An 18,242-nucleotide genomic window follows, 5' to 3' on the forward strand; every position below is an offset into this window, starting at 1 on the left:
GAAACAGGAGTGGGAGGGAAGACTGTAATTTTTCAATTTGCACATAGTTTTTTTCTCCACGGGACATATAGGTGGATACATCTGTGTAGCTCAGTAGGAAGATCTGGAGGTGTGGGTTGTATATTTGTTCATTATATTACTTAATGCCTCATGATATTTATCATAGTCAATTGTTTACATGCTTGTCTTCTCTGCTAGAGTATGAGTTCTTGAGGGTCCAGACCATTGTCTTCTTCAACTTGGCATTCTCAGGTTGTAGTAGATGTTTGTTGAATTTAATTGGAATATAACTTAGTTTCTTTGAAGTTACATTTTAAATCCTCCAGTATTCCTTAACTTCTGATGCTATTAGCTCCATGATGTCTTGCTGATTTCACTTCCATCTTTCTTCAGGACAGCATAAAGAAGGGGGGCTGGAGAATGCATATTTGTATAGATTCACTGAACCTTACAGATGCTCTTCTGAGACCTGCAGACAGAGAAGGATGCATACCTAGCTCAGCCAATTGAAAGCTCTCTAGTCTTTGGGAAGTCTTTTAAGTTACCTTAATTTCCTTTTCCACAATAAAAAGAATATTTTGGTTACAGCACTTTTAATTAATTAAACAAATATTTATTGGTTATCAATTATGTGTCAGGTTCTGTAACAGGAGGTGAATTTGATTATCTGTCTCTTATAGTCTCCTGGGGAACTCCAAAAGCCTTTTGTGCCAGTCAGCACCTATTGGGAAGATAGCCTTGAAAAGTAGCTCTTTCCTCTGAGAAGAGGTGGACAACTTGGGATAGTGAGCTTTTGATTGAGATGAGGGGACCAATAAAGCCATTTCTGCCACCATAAATTTCTTTAATAAACCACTTTATTTCATTATCACCATAATTACTTACATTGTGAAATAAGCCAAAATTTTAGATGAAAGATTTTGAACTGTAGGTATTCATGAGCAACGGAAAGGCTTTGTGGGATTTTAAGCCAGGGAGAACAATGCCCATATTTACCTTTGAACAATACCCTTCAGCCTGCAGAATGGAGAGTGGACAAGATTTAATGCAAGGGACAAGGTAGAAGGCACTAAACTTCTCCAGTGAAATTTTATAGTGATTTGGGCTAAGATGATGGCAGTGGGATGGAGAGAAAAGGGTGATCAAGAAATATTTAGCAAATGTAATCAAATGTATTTTAGGAGTATCTTGGATATAGGTGGGAGTTAAAGGAAAAGGAATCATTCAGAAATAGTCCTTTTGAGCACTGGATGGTAGGTAGACCTACTGAAATAGAAAACACAGAAGGATGAACAAGTTTACTGGGAAGATGATGAGTTTGGTTTGAACACCATTGATTTTATGTGCCTGGGGTATATGAAACTGGAGATGTTATGGAAGCAGGATTTAAGTGTCTAGATTAACTCTTTAAAGTTCTAGGTTGCCATAGAGAAGGACTATTGCTTGGACAGCTTAATGAATTTGATGAAGCCTGAGAAAAACCAGGTATCCACAAAGAGGGCCAGGGTCTCACAGGTTGTTGATTTCAAATCTTCCATTGTTCTTTCTTGGACAGATGGGCATCTGTGTTACCAGGTGCATGCCTGGTAACACAGATAGCTCATTGAGAACACTAGACTGGGAATGGCCTAACCAGCTGGTTTTTTCGAACTTCAAAATCAGGACAGAAATGAAAATTTTAACTTAGATAATCCAGAATCCCAGTAGCACAAGGGCCTAATCTGGAAACAAATAAGCCATTTCATCTTAATGGTCTTAGTGTAATTAATATTTATTGTATGTTTATTTATAGGACTTTTGTGTCACATTGTGTCACACACATGATTATATGGCATAACTGTGTCTTCTCAGTCTTTCAAAAGAGCTTTCTTGTCATTTTCTGCTCCTTTTTATTGCCATATATATTGCAAACCTCCTGTATTTAATAAAAGAACATTGTAGGTGAAACATTCTGGTCCTTATATGTTTAATTAGTGTTATATATTCTGGCCATTCCTAATTTTCCCATTTGTAGAAAGTGACTACTTTGAGAAGGGAAAATGGTCAATCAAAGCTTAAAAAATAGTGATAATTACTCCTCTTGTGTAAGAGTAAAGCACTATCTATTCTGAAAATTGAATGAAATTACACAGCAGTATCAGGGGACAAATGCATCCTATTTATAAATCGAAAGTTGATAGGTAGGCCTTTAGCACCTGCATTGAATATTAATAAGTAAGGCTTAATTAATATCTGAACACTGGGCCATTATTTTATTACCACATTTGCCAACACAAGCAGGCCTGCTCTTAAAAACTTATCAGAAATAATGACAATTAAAATGAGGCATGTTGTAAATTACAAGGGTACCAGTTCCTTCTCTTTCTTTGTAATGACATGCTTTGCCATGTGACCGCAGTTTCTTCTTGCCTTTATGCAAGTTTGCCCACATGATTTACTTTGCTCGATGGCATGTGAGTAGGTATGGCATAACCAAAGACCTGAAAAGAAATTGCTCAATTGGGCTTCTCATACCCCTGCCATAAGAAGAACATGTTTTAGTTCTGTAATTCCGGGAGGACAGGAGACAGTGGAGCAGAGCCAAGTGATTCCTGAGAAGCTGGGCCTAGAGCAGTCAACCCTCTGGTTACCTTCTGATCCATGAGAACAAATGATTGCTGTTTTTAAATTCTGAGTTTTTGTATGGTTTTTGAGGTAGCAATTATGTGACATAGGCTAATTTGGGGAATTGCAGACTCAACAAAAAGACCCTAGGTAATGTTAGTGACCAGAAACTTGGAGGGGGAAAGAAGGGGGAAAACAGAGTGAAAGGGAAAAGGGAAGTGAGAATGAGAGCTAGAGAGAGAGAGAGAGAGAGAGAGAGAGACAGAGACAGAGAGAGAGATTGACATTGGATCAATACAAAATTCCGTGCAAAAGAACACAGTTGTTCTGAGGTTAAAGTAAAAATATTGAGTAAAGTCAAAGGCTTGGCACATGAGGAATGGAAACATGAATGCATCTAGAAGAAAGGATCAAGAGGATTTGAGGTTAGGGAAAATAATCAGTTACAATTTGTGAATGGCCTGGACAGCAAGAGTTGCTGAAAGAGGATTCCATCTTTCCTGAGTTGAATCGTCCCTTTCTCTGCCTTCTCCCTCATGTCAGCCCCTGAGACAGTTGTTCTCCTGGCATAATTTGGATCCCTGCCTCCCTCCAAGAGACAGCTGGAAATAACTGGAAACAATTTTGATTGTCGTAACTTGGGGGATCAGTGCCACTGGCATATAGTGGGTAGAGGCCAGCAATGCTGCCAAACATTCTATGATGCACAAAGACAGCCCCCCCTAACGAAAAAGAATTATCCAGTCCAAAATGTCTATAGTGACAAATTTGAGAAACCTTGCTGTGAGATATAACTAGTGTGGCCTTCCTGTATGAAATTCCAGAAGCCTAACCAAGAAAGAAGACTTAACAGAAGTCAGACAGACTTTGGTTTTGAGGGCCTTCCATACACCAAACCCTCTATTAGGCAGTAATAGTTACAAGGATGAGAAAATTACTTTTGTCTTCAAGGAACATATAGAGAAAGCAGTGGGAGAAAGAGAGAGAGATACAGTGTCCTATAAATAAACATACAATTATAAATGGTTATAAAGGAAAATATTTGGGGGCTTATGAGAGGAATTTGACTTAGTCAAGTGGGCTAGAGAAGATTTTAACAATAGGCAGTATTTTAACTGGTGTCTGAAGGATGAGGTGAAGTTAACTATATAAGAAAGGGTTGGGGAGCCACTTGGGTAGCAGAAACAGCATGTGCAAAGTCACTGTGGCTGGAGGGGCCACTGTGCATTTGGATAAGTGGAGGCAAATCAGTGCTGCTTAAGTACCTATAGCCAGGGCAGAGTGGCCTGTGATGTGATGGAAGAGGCAGGTGGGGGCCAGATTATGCAGAGTTTCATAGGCCTTTTTGAGGACTTTGATCCTTGTTCCAGGAGTAATAATGAGCCACTGAAAGATTTAAAGGAATAGTGTGATTAGATTAGTATTTTAGAAAGATGGCTTGATTACCTAATAGATAAAGTTTGGGGTGGTGGGAGGAGAAATAACCAGGAAAAGAAAGGTTGGTCATTTTTAGGAATGGCTGATAGTTGAATCCCTGGTATTTCACTCACAGAAGAGGGAATTCATTTGAGGTGACTGAAAGAAAACTAGAAGATGGGGAAGGAGTGGACACACGTAGGCAAGTGAATCACAGCTTCCCAATAATAACAGGGAGTGCTGGACAGCACGCTCTGGTTGCTATAGGTAAAGTTGGCAAAACCTCTCTTACCCACTGGCGTGAGTGGAGAAGCTCTAACTAGTACTTGTTTCCTTTAACCTGTAGGTAGTAGCTAAGTGGGCCAAGTGAGTCACCCCAAGCAACCTAGCTGTCCTGACTGATGTCACATTAGAGACCATTAGAGTGTCTATTTTACCCAACATCTTTCCCCATCACCTCCTTTCTTCTCTTTCAGGGACTTTCATGCACTGACAGTGCTCCCTATCCCCTCTTCAAGTCTTTAGGTAACACATTTTCCATACAGCTCTTAGGTCAGTTTATTTATATAAACAGATATTAAGAGCCTACTATGAGCCTACAATCTGTGTTCACTGTCTGTTTTACTAGCAGCAAGACTTCAGTAACCTTATTTACTTACTCAGCCTCAGTTTCCTTATCCATAGTATGGGGATAAAATTACTGCTACCTTGTAGGGTTGTTGTGAGGATTAAAAAATTGCGTGCATATAGAAACAGTGCCTGGTAAATATTCTATAATTGCTTGTTGAGCACTAGAGATAAAAAGATGAATATGGATAATCCCCAGTCTTAGTGAATGGACAGCATAGTAGAGTAGACAGAGAATAAACATTTAATTTCAATTATGTGATTAATACAACGATAGAAATAGAAGCAGCTTGCTATAGAATTGTAGAAGAAATGCATCTTCTACAGGGGTGTTTATCTCCAGCCTGGGTCGTTCTGATGATTTCTCGACCTGTATATCACTCTGCTTAGTGGATATCACCCCTGGATGTTTCAAAGGAAACTCAGGCACCATTATTTATTCTGTTGCCTGAGGGAGAAACTTGCATGCCATTCTAGTGCTTCAACCTCATTGTTGTCCAATCAATCACAGAGTCTGGCAGCTTCAGCCTCCCTAATATCTCTTACAGCCAGCTGCTTCTCTCCATCCTATCATAAACTTTGTTCATAACAACTTCATCTTTCCCTAGATTACTGCGATTGCCTCCCAATTGGTCTTTCCTCCTCCAGTATTGCTCCTTCTACCTTGTTGTCTGCACTGCAGCCTGAGGGGTCTTTCTAGAGCACAGAGCTGATAGTATTATTCCCCTAATGAAACCTCTTAAATAGCTCCCAATTGCTTTGTTATAAAGTCCAACCCCCTTAGGCATCATAGGATGCTGTTTATGCACGTGGCTTCTCAGCCTTACCTCCGGTTGCTGCCCTCGTTTCAACAGACGCTTCCTGCATTCTAAACAGCACGGAAGTCCGTGAACATGGCACTCCCTTGCTCACCTCTGGGCTTTTGCAAATGTGCCTCTGACCTTTTTCTTCCTGCTTTGCCAGGGATTTATTGGCAGCTTCCTTACTTAAGACCTGGAAACCTGCGGAAACAGGCAAAATGCAGTAATTCGCACCATAGCAGTCTCATTTCTAAAGAGTGTACACGACAGACCATTTTCCTCCTCATGCTTTCCCCACCATACATTCTTTTCCTTTGGTCTGAGTGTGGGGACTCAGTTGCCTGAAGTAATAACATTTGAAGTTTACAAATGATGATAAATTTTAAGGTAAATATGGAAGAGCTACAAAAATTCAGAATTTTAGTTTATTCAGTTCTTTTAAGTTCTAGGAAAAATATGAAACATGCTTCAAATCTGTATTTTTTATTTTGAAGATACTGTGCTAATAAATCCTAAAGCCTTATAAATCCTAAAACTTTATTGAGGGTTTCAGTAAAACTGAAATCGCTACACTCTGAAGGAGCAGAGTATGTGAATGCAAGTCATTCCTTATTAACCCACTTGATTATCTCAAACACAGTACCCTTTATCTAGGATAATTGATGTGTATTGTATCATGGTTCTCCTTAACATTGGATTATTAACCATCTCTATGACATGCATATATGACTTCAACTGTTTTTTTTTTTTTAATTTGCTTATCTCTCAGACTAAAATGATTATTGGTTATTTTGGTTTTCTGTGTTTCAAAGTGAAACTTCTTTCAAAGCAAACTACTTTAGAGAGTATTTCAGCTTACAGTCTTTATAAAATTTTCAAGAACAGTTACGTCAAGAAGTTTGACCTTTAGTTTTTGGACTTAAGCCAATTGTCTGGTTAGATTTATTAAATAAGGACCTTTGACAAAACAATATTAAATCACACTGCTACTTAAAATTTTTGATGAAGTGCTTAACTGAAAAAAAAGTTAAAGCACCTGAAAATAAATGCTAACACTCCTCTATGGGTCAGAAATCTAGTTAATGAGAATCAGAGAGTCCTTTCTCTAAAGGACAGTTATCCTTAAGTAGCTTAGCTAAGTAATGATCATGGGAATAATACACTGGCCTATAAAAAGGAGTTAATTGCATTTTGTCACCTTCAACTGAGCAGGTACACATATAAAATCTGCCACTGGTTTTTTCTTCCAGTGTTCAAGGTTCAAGTATCTTGGATAAAAATTCTGTGTGACTTACGTTTGGATGTGATCATTGATGATTAGTTTGATGTTAATATTGTCATATAGTTACTTTGAATAACTTCCATATTGTTTTCAGTGCCATAATTATACTTTGGGGATGTTAAGAACATACAGATGTAACAAAATTTTAGTGAATAATAGAAGTTATGTTTTATAGTACTGTAACTCAGATGGCTGAGGGAAGATATACTTATGGTAGCACTGTCTAATGGCTCTGGGAGATGGAGTATTTGGGACATAAGAGAAGAAAGCTCTCTGATCTGTAGATGGAAGTATGTATGTGCAGAGGGAAGGAAAATGGCCTTTACAGTGGGTTTTATTTCATTCCCTCCCGTAAACAAGGAAAATTATTCTCTCTCATCTATATAATTTACGTTCTTTTGTTTACTGACTTAGGCTTTTTTTCCATATAAACAATATTCCTGACCTTATGTTAATAATTGAATTTGCCCCATCTTACTCTGTATTTTGTTACCAAACTTGAATACATTAGCTGACAGCATGTACTGCTGTGCCCAAGTGACTTTTCTTTGCCTCAGATTTTTCTCCAGCCTTTACAGAGGTATAGGGAAAATACTAGTTTTCCCTGGCACAATAAAAAGAAATGAAGAAGAAAGGTGAGGTATTACAGTAAATTTCTCCTTCCCTATGAAGCTCGTTTTCACCTTCCACTGCGCCCCTAGCTGCATTAGCCACTCTTTCATTTGTGTTACCATTATGACTTCAATCAATTTCAATTATAATTATCATACTGATTACTGTATTTTACTAATTTTTGTAATTTTACAAAATTTGAAAATTTGAAAGTCCAATGCTAGGAAATAGCACTTGGGATATATTAGGTACTCAATAAATTTTTTTGCTTATTGAACAACCAAAGTACCTCTGTTGCTAGAAATATTGTTGGCACTCAGTAAATGCTTTTTAAAAATAATAATAGCAAAAATAACAACAGCTAATTATTTGTTTTAGCACTCACTATGTGACAAGCACTGTGCTTTATATGGATTTTCTCATTTAAATATCATTAATAGCTCTCTGAGTTGGGCACAAATATTCCCCTACTATTGCACTTAGGGAAACTGAAGTGTGGAGAGGAAAGGATACTTCCTCCAGGTAATATACAGCTTGTCAGTAGTTGGGATTGGAGTTTCAGTGCTCATACTCTTAATTTCTGCAGCAGATAAATGGGAATGGATGTAAATAATTGTAATACTATGATTAATTACAATGATAGATCTATATACTTGGCCCAGTTGTGGCACAAAGGATAAATGACCAGATTTACACGAACAGTCAGGGAAGTTTTCCCAGAAAGGGTGAAAAATATTGGCAGGCTTGCATAGTGATAAGAACACTTGGCCTAGTTTTCTTTTTGGTGTTGCCACCAAATTTTAGTAAATAAGGCTGATCTCTTGCAAAACATCACTAAATTCACTTGTTTCTGTTTCCTTATCTGTAAATAAAGGGTTAGATTAAGTGATATTTTGTCTCAAGTATTGTGATTCAAAATGAATTCTTTCCCTGGAGTGTTTGCCTTGCATACAATGTAGGCTCAGTAAACATCTACTAAATTGAATTACTTTGAAATAGAATGCATCCAGTGGATGGTATTGCTGCAGCTGAAACCATCATCTGTTTAGACTGTTATTTTTTCATTACCTTACATGGCAAACCACCACTTAGAAAACTTTCATGTCCCTGTAAATACTTTGCTTGACCAGAAATGCAGTATACTTGTAGTCAGCCAACCCCCAAACACCCAAAGCAACTCTGGGCTCTGTACTTACTTCCTTGTTCCTTTTCATCCCAAACAGGGTTGACTGTGTGGCCCCAGCCAATCAGATGTTTTCTATTTTTCTCTTCTTTGTTCTTTATTTTTCATCCCTATGAAAGTTTCTTGCCTTCTGCTCAGTTTTGCAGTTCTCTAAGATTGTCGACTTCATGAAGTGTTAAATAAAATTTGTTTGTATCACCTAAATTATTTTATTTAATACATTTTTTTTAACAGTTTTTGGCAAAGAGGAATGAAATCTGAAACTGGCAGCTAATGACCTATGGGACAAGATGCAGAGGCTGTTTGAATTTACTGTTCCTGTCATCATTACTAAGGCCATGGGTAAGTCACACTCGGATTTGAGCTCTGCTCCCTTGCATGCTGTTCTCTGATCCAAAAAAAATTTATTAAAAATATTTATAAATATATATTTTTCCCAGAAAGATTCTGGGGTTCTGGAAAGGTCCCACGGTTTATTAAAATTCCCAGAAGGGTCCTGGGGTCCCAGAAAGGTCCTGGAGTAGTTGTATGGGAAGTCTACAACAGGTGGCAGTTGTTAAGGGACTCACAAAGCCTCAAGGTAAGTCCATAGCATAAACTGCTGGGGGACTTGGGAAAATAAATGAAGACAAGAAATTAGGACTTTTTGACCATCAAAATCAAAATCAAACTAGGCGTTAAGTCAGACTATTATAAGTCATCAGGGCATCTGCCATTCTAAAGAAATCATCTTGTGAAAGGATGAATAGATCTATTGCTAGCGGGAATCTCAGAAATCAAAGCTGCAAAGTTGGTTGGCATGGGTCAAGCAATTAAAAGCTTTTACTCTTTTGCTAAGTTGGTCACAGAGTGGGTTAGACATTAGGTCACTTATCAACCTCAAGAAAATTTCCATGCAATGAGGTACACTGGAAAACACCACCAAAATCCTCAATTTAGTGGCACATCCCTCTTAGGTATTAATTTGGCTCCAAGAGACTCAAGGCTTAGCTAAAAAGATGGGACTCTCAAGTTTCAAAGGATTGAGTGCACCACCTTCTGGCACAGCTGCTTATTTTATGTCTAAGTACTGTAGTCCCGGAAGCTGTAATATTTATAAAAATGGTAAAGTCTTACTAGGACAGCCTAGAATGACAATGGCCATTATGGAAAACATTTCAGTTAGACAAGATCGTTCATTTAAGAAGTGCATTTGAAAGCAAGGGTTCCCAAATCAACAAATAGAATGGGATACCTATTTTACTTAGAAGATTCTAAAATAACTTCATTGAAATATTTATTGCAAAAGGCTTATGAAAACTTAAAGACACTGGAGATACCTAAAACAAAAGACTGTAAGACTATGTGACTCCTACTCCCCTCTATCTTCCTTTACCTGAGTACTCACATGCTCCTAATCTTCTATCTGAATTGCCTTTCCACGCTGAAAAAACTGCAAAACTAGAAACAAAATTTTAACCAGAGTCAGCTTTCTGGGATCTCTACAGTGCCTGGTTGAAAAAGGAAGATAAACTTCAAGATGTCCCTTCTTTTATAAATCTAGACTCTTGTGAATTTTTTAGGGGGTGCCCGTTAGTTGCCGATCCTTTCTCTCTCAGGAACAGCTTTTGCCTTCTTGTTTGTCTCTTTTTGTGTCCTGGTAACTTGGCTTGGCTTTTTCCCTGCCTGGGGCATGCAGGCTGTCAGTTCTTGCATTAATGTAGGCAGCTCAACTGTCAAGTTGGGGGCTCAAAGATTTGGCTGGACAAAAATGTGAGTTGCACTCCATTTGTGGCTAGGGTCCTACCAGCTGTGGCCAGCTGTCTGAGAATTGTCAGGACTTTCTTTATTTTTGCTACTTTTGGGAGTGCCTTTGAATCTTGGGAGAATATTATCTTTGTACCCTCTTTGGTGATGCCTCTTTAGTCCATGAGGTCATTTGATACTGCCAAGAATATTTATTATTTATACCAACCGAAGCCTGAGAAGATATTTGAATGAGTTTTTTTTTTTTTTTTTTTTTTAGAGTGACTCTATGGTCAAACGCTGGCCAAATTGAAAGCTGATAGTCAGAGCCTGATAGAAACTTCTTTAAAGGCCTTCTCCCCTAGGCAAAATAAAACTTTGTACCCAGAGGGAAATAATAACATTCTAAAGACAAATAGCTTTAAATCTAGAACATAGGAACTTAAAAAATTTCTAGCTTAATTGAAGATAATCTAGTAGGATGGGTGGGTCAACACCTTAATATCATTTCCGGTTACAGTCCAATTCTTTGAGGAATTAGAAACAACTGTCCTATAAGTTGAGGACAACTTGTCCAATTTGTCTTACAAATTGAGTTTTTACAAGAACAGAAAAAGCCTACCTATCCTTTTTAACCAATCCCCAGACCTCCACTATTCATCTCAAAAGGACTGTAGGCATTATAAAAATTCTGGATTTAGGAGGAACTTGCATACATCTTTGTGCCTTTGAGGTGTGAATATTCTACCCAGTCTTCTCTAGGAACTCAGGTCTCTTTGAAACACAAGCTTTACGGAGGTAATTCTTATCAGAAGGGAAAAAAAGGAAAAAAAAAAAAAAGGGAAAGGCTATTTGGTAACTAGGCAAAAGAAAAATCTTACAAGTCTACTTCACAAATATTAGTAAAAGTTTTAACCATCTAAGCAAGTAACCTTAACTTATTTCATCTGCCAGAAACAGTATTTTTCTTTCATAAACTTGTGAGTTTTGTGTTATTGCATCTGTCTCATGGCTAAAATTTTAAAACAAAAGTTGTAAGATCTTTGAGTCTGTATGTTTATGTATGTCTATATATATGTTACAAATGTGTGATTTTTTTCTACCTGCAATGGTATTACAAATTAATTTATATAGAGCTCTATTTACTTGAATTAAGGAAAATTGAACGTTTATATAAATCAAAATATGCTCTCAGAAATATAGGAACTAACTGTAATGTTTTTCAAGTTCATGTGATCTAGGATAACCTTTGGTAAATAAAAGCTAGTTTAAGTTTGTTGGTTTCATTGTCTTTAGAGTTATCATCAAGTATAATACTTTCATTTTGCCTAGGGTTAACAAACAGAGAAGCTCATGATATCTCTGTAACAAAATTTATCAGCAAGAAAGATAATTTAAGATAATGGTTAGCTGTTTAATGTCTCACGGAATTTTTATAGTTAGCCTAAACATAATTGTTAAGAGCAAGTGAATTAAATAGATGTAAGCAAGGTAAATATTTATAAATGAACTTTTCAATAATAATTATACTTTATGGTATGTCTACTTAAAAATAGTTTCCAAAATCTTTTTGGTAGCTTGAAACAAAGTTAGAATGAGATAAGTTAAATGATAGATATTTATTAAATATCTAAATCATGTCTGAATAAGATACTGAAACAGCAATTACTGACCATAGGTTTATCCATTTGGACTTTTTTATAGACGAACTAAAGCTATTTGGTTCTATTCGTAAATGTGCTTTGTGCAATATTGAAAAATTTACTGTGAGGAATAGCATACTACCAGGAATTATGGAATGTATTTATAAATTTGCCACTCTACCTAATGCTAGTGTAACAGACAGTCCACAACCTACTTCTTAGTTTTTACTAGGAATTAAGGTTTCTAAGGTTAAGAATTTAATTAATGTATGTAATTAAAACTACTAGAAGTAATAAAGGAGACATCTTTATGCAAGGAAAATAGCATATGTCTTTGGCAAGAAAAGGTGTTAGGTATGAAGAGGTGTTTTTGTAAGGGAAAAAGAGAGTAATTTTATCTTAAAGTGAAACACCTGATTGTTCCTGAATGAAAAGGAGGGAAAAACATCTGACAAAATCAGAATGGACATAAAATTGTTGTAGAAGGTTTGTAGAAAAGGAATCCTGGGAAAGGAATTTTATGTGTGGTCAAGCTGGCCAAGATTAGAATAAATTTATTTAATTAAGAAAATTTTATTACGAAAGTATACTGGTGTGAAGTTAGAATTTGGCTTTTTCTCTGATAAAAGGACAAAGTTTATTTGAACTATTGATCTGCTCTTGATAATAGATTGTGACAGGTTTTTTGTTTGTTTGTTTTTTTAACATTTTGGGTAGTCTACCTGGAAAGCAAACATTTTGAGTTTTGTCTTGCTAAAATAATTCATTGTGCTTCACAGTTGTTGTTATCAGGTCTTTGATTACTTAGAACAACCCAGTCTTCTCAAAATTAAAAGAGTTAAATTTTGTTCACAGCAATGTAACCTGTATTTGCCTTTAAAATCTACCACTGTTACTTTGGCTAAAAGATAATTAAGTATTGTTTCATAATGATCTATGATTCTATTTAATCAGATGTTCAAACCTTTTGACATTTTCTCAAAATCAAATTCTAAAGGCAGTCTTTTTGAACTCAGACTAACTTTGAGATTTCCCAGAGGGTCTCTGGAAATTTTGAAAGGATTTCTCTCTCACTTGATAAGATGTTTTGTTGCTCCACCCTAAGAGAGACCATCCGTCAGCTTGTCAGTGTCTTCCTACATGCATTTATAACTTCTGAGAGAATGCAGCATATTAAGGAGACAGTAATCATTATTAGCAATGAAACAATGCCCATGGTTTGGAGAGTTCTCCTGAGCAAAGGTCCCCAAGACTTAAACCAGCTAGAATCAAATAAGTCAGGAAATGATCCTGTCCAACAAAGGAGAATAGAACATAACTAAAACTGGAGGCTAACATCATCTGTTTTGAATACTGCACTGAGATTCAGAGAAGCAATGGTATCTGAAAGACATACTAAGACCAATATGTTTGATCAAATCTTTTGACTGGTCAAGAGGATGATCAAAAGTGGGAAGCTGTTGAAATAACTTCCTAGGCCTAAGATGAAGTCACTCTTTCCCAGGGTGCCATGTAAGCAAACCAAAACTTTCATATCCCTGTAAATGCTTTGCTTGACCAGAAATGCAGTATATCCAGTTGTCCAATCACAAATACCAGGCCAACTGTGGGTCTCTAAATTACTTTCTTGTTCCTTTTCACCCCAAACAAGGTTGACTATGTGATTCCAGTCAGTCAGATATTTTCTATTTTTCTCTTTCCTGTTTTTTATTCTTTATCCTATAAAAACTTACTGCCTTCCGCCCAATTTTGCAGTTCCCTGAAAGAAGACGTTCCACTTTGTGAAGTGCTAAGTTTAGGTGTGTCACCTAAATTGTCTTCTTTAATCATTTTTAATAGCTGTAATATACACCTTTTGAAATGACCAAACACAGGGACATCATAGTTTATCATTGTTGAATTTCAAATTTAACACTAAGGTGTGCTTCTTACACTAGGGATTTGATCACAGTCTATCAATTCTTCACTTGATAACTCAGAATAGTTTCTGAGAAAGTGATTAAATGTATTTCTTTGACATCTATTAAGTCAAAGGAGAGAATAAACTATGAGCCATTGATTCAATGTCAGGAAGTGAATTTTCAGAGGGGCATAATCCCTTTATTTACCTGTGGGGGATGAAGCCAGTCTTTACCCATATCATCTTGGAGAGAAGAACATTACCACTTTAAAACTACTTTTAGGGAAGGGCCATAGTCTCCTTTGGATGGCATAGAGAAAGTTATATCTGAGACATGCTTAAAGATGATACACACTTTTCACAAGGAATTGTGTTTAGGGGGAGGGGTGTGGAGGTGTAATAGATTTTTGGTGTTGTTTATTTTCTCTCTTTTTTTGTTTGCAAGTGAAGTGACTTTTGTTCTTTATTATTTCCTTTCTCTTCTATGCTTTGGGATTAGTTTCCTCTTTTTTGCCCCCCTATCTTCTTAAAGTAGAAGCTTAGCTTGTTGATCAAAAAATCTTATTTTCTAGTATAAGCATCTAATGCTATACATTTCCCTCTAAGCCACCTTTAGCTGTATCTTACAAACTTGAATATACTGTGTTTTCATTTTTATTCAATTAAAAGCATTTTCAAATTCTTCTGTGACCCATGAGTTATTTAGTAGTATATTATTTAATTTATAAATATTTAGATATTTTCCAAATATTTTTCTATTGCTGATTACAAGTTTAATTCTGAAATGGTCAGATAATATATTTTGTATTATTTCAATTTTTAAAATTCGTTGTGGATTGTTTTATAATCTGTCTTAGTGAATGTTCCATTGTAAAAGTGAATATAGATTTGGTGAACTGGAAAGTTAACATTGTGATCCAAGAGGACTCCTTTTATGTCTATAGCCTAAAACAGACTGAAGGCAGGCCTTTGTGTTCTTCTTTCTCTGTGCTGTGCAGTATGATAGCCACTACCCAGATGTGGCTATTTAATGTTTTAATTAATAAAATAAAAATGTTAAATTAAAAAATTTAAATTCAATTTCTCAGCCATACTGGTCACATTTAAAATGCTTAATAGACACATACGTCTAGTAGCTACTGTACTTGGCACTTTCGTCATCATAGAATGTTCTCTTGGGCAGCATTATTATAGATTCACATCCTGATCTTGGTCTTTAAGACCTCACCACTACTAACAAGATGAGGCAGGGAGACACCAATCTAAGAATCAGGGAAATTAGCTTCTTCTACATGAGACTTGAGTTGTCCACCCCAAAACTTCTTCTGGTTTTTATCATGAAGGAGGAGGCAGCCATAGCCTGTCTTGATGGAAGCATTTCAAAGAAGGACCTATATGACAAAATAAATTATTCTATTTGAAAGAAAAAAGATGTTCACTCTTTTTGTGTCACTGACCAAATAGTGATTAAAATGATGCTTTAACCATCTTCTGACATTGGGGGTGGATGGTGTTTGAGGAGGTTCTTAGATTGTAACTTGGGAGAAGCTGAGAGTTCATGTGGGGAAGGCTTAATATTTTTATTCTTGATGTATGTTGTGTGGTTATTTAATGTCTATCTCTCTCACTAGTCTCCATTATTGTACAGAATATGTCAGTTATACTCACCTTTTATCCTCAGGACCTAGCAAAATGCCTGGCTTTCAGTAGGCATTTAAAATATTTGTGAATGAATGAATGAACCCTATTCTGGAAGAGGTTTATTCTTATTTGATACTATGTTAGTCTGTATCAAATTAATAAAATTTGGTCTGTTAAATAAATAATGTAAATAACGTTAACTCCTGTAACTTTTATTATATTCTGCCCTCCAGTTTTTCACTTCTCAGATGTATGGATCCCAGAATTGTGTGTGTGTTTTTAAACTGGCCTGGAGGTTCTTAACGGGATACACTGAGCCCTAGGTAATTCATGCTTGGACTTCAGGGACCTATGTGTATGTGCCTTTGTATATTTTTCTGGGGAATGGATTCTTAGATTTCATTAAATATTCAAAGAAATCACTAATATCCTCTTCCAAATGTTAATAACAATTAGATTACCCAGTGCTGGGCTTATTTGAAATGTTATTTTTCAGTTCTGTAGCATAGTGAAGAGTAAAGAATGGTTAATTGGGATCCGGGAAAATTGAATTCAGTTGTCTTATTAAAGCCTCTAGTCTGATGGGTCCCAAATTATTATAATTAAAATGAAAGAATTAAAAATGATAAAAGATAACCTCTATGGGCCCCTGTAACTTAGGTGTTCTTGTGTTTTACAACTTGAATCATTGGTTTCCCAATAAACTTGTGGAACCTTGTGTTTGTTAATTTGAAGCAAGTTTCCACTGTTAAGTGAAGTTCAATTTAAGGTCCTTTGTGCTCCACACTATTAGCTACTTAAAATAATTATGTTATCTGTCAACTTTTGTTTCTATAGGTGTTCAAAAATTTCTCCCATGTACCCTTCAACTAAAGAGATACTTTTTCTCTGGCTTCCTTGTTCTTCCACAGGCAATTTGAATTCTCAATCTTTTTTCCATGGTTCTGAACATGGTGTAGAGTAGTGGTTCTTAGAGTGTGTTGCAGTGACACTTGAGAATCCTAGAGATCCATGTAGGGGGTTTGTGAGGTGAAACTTGTCTTTATAATCCTGCTTATATCTTAAATACCTTTTTTCACTCTCATTCTCTCATGAGTATATGGTAGAGTTGGATATTATAACTGATGGAATGAAGAAGCAAGTGTAAAGATATAACTGTCTTTTATTAAGCCAGACATTGAATAGATTTGCAAAATAAATCAACACACTCTACTGACTAGTTTTTTTCAGAAAATAGTTATTTTTCATAAAATATGTAATTTTTGTTGATATGCAATGGATTTATTATAATTTTAATAAGTTAATAAATATTTTAAAATAATCTGTTTTAATTTTGAACACAGTAAATATCCACAGATATAACCCAAAGTAAGCAAAATTTCTTTGGGGTTCTCAATAGTTCATAAGAGTATAAAGAGGTCCTGAACAAAAAGATTTTGTGGAAGAAATACAGTCAGGCACAGGCAACATTTCTACTCCAAGCCTTCATCTTGCATCTTAAACCTACATCTTATTGTAATTTAGACGAGAAATAACATGGCCCTCATTGTTCTTGTTCTCACTATTTGAGTCTTTAAAAGATATTTACAGTGGAACATAAAAATGGATAAAAAATTTCCATTTGTGACAACATGGGTAGTCCTAGAGGGTATTAGTGAAATAAGTCAGATGGATGAAGGTAACTTCTGTATGTTTTCATTTATATGTGGAATCTAAAAAAAATAAAACAAATGAACAAATATAACAAAAACAGAAAGACTCATAGACACTGAGAACGAACTAGTGGTTCCTGGGGAAAGAGGTGGGAAAGGGGCAAGATAAGTGAAGGGGACTAAGAAGTACAAACTATGAGTTATAAAATACATGAGTTACAAAGATATGAGGTACAGTACAGGGAATTTAGCTAATATTTTACAATAACCGTATATGGCATATAATCTATAAAAATACTGAATCTCTGTTGTATACCCCAAACTAATATAATATTGTAAGTGAACTGTACTTCAATTTAAAAAAAAGGTAGTGCAGGTCACCAAGGTGTTATGGTCAAGTTAGCAGAGGAAGGCTCCAGGTAGAGAACTTGCTGGAAGCTCACCTTGCAAATTTTGAGAGTATAATTCTCCCCCAACTGCAGCTCTCTCCTGTGTAAGAGATAATGAGTGGGTTCAGTTTAAAAACTGTGTATGGAAATTAGATTATCAAGTGGCTACCTATTGCCTATAGAATGCTATCACAAATAAGTCTAAGGTGCCACCTTTTTAGGACAGTTACTAGCCCCAAAGAGTTTACACCATAAACTTCTACAGGAGGCTACTTTCTTTATCTTTTTCCTTCGATCAGCAGCTTGTTACCTGTCAGGTAGTTTTTCCGAACAGGAAAGATACCTGGTCTTTTACAAACGATTTACTGAGGAATATTTGAACTATTTTTATGTAATCATCATTTAAGAAAAAAGAAAAAAAGAAGTCCTAGAGGATTTTCTGCCCGGCGAGCCCCATCTATGAGCAGTTACTTTTGGGTGTGGAGTACTAGCAATACCCAAGGGCTTATTGGGAGCAACATTTCTATTGTTGTCAGTGATGAAAATGTTTGGCCAGGGAGTATGTCCATTTTCCTCTTTGTCATTTATAATCGATTACTCACAGTAACCATAAGTGGAAAAGTATATTTTTATGGCAGTTGTAGTTCAGAAACAGAACAGAAATCCTAGGTTATTGGTTATTAAATTTTACCTATCTATATAACCTGCCCATTTTCAAGGCAACTGTGAAAGTAGAAGGTATTTTTAAAATAATCATTTAGTTTATTT

At 36.0% G+C, this 18,242-nt stretch overlaps 1 long non-coding RNA gene across 1 annotated transcript in view; it reads left to right on the top strand.

Moving 5' to 3' along the window:
• The window catches only part of LOC135322119 (uncharacterized), a 620,983-nt gene that overhangs the window by 144,113 nt on the left and 458,628 nt on the right, over positions 1 to 18,242 (top strand). Inside the window, exon 2 of the long non-coding RNA XR_010382437.1 lies at positions 8,759 to 8,866. This is a non-coding gene — a long non-coding RNA (uncharacterized LOC135322119). The remainder of the gene's footprint in view (positions 1 to 8,758; positions 8,867 to 18,242) is intronic.

Source organism: Camelus dromedarius, chromosome 1 (assembly GCF_036321535.1).
Source record: "Camelus dromedarius isolate mCamDro1 chromosome 1, mCamDro1.pat, whole genome shotgun sequence".
Lineage (NCBI taxonomy): Eukaryota > Metazoa > Chordata > Mammalia > Artiodactyla > Camelidae > Camelus > Camelus dromedarius.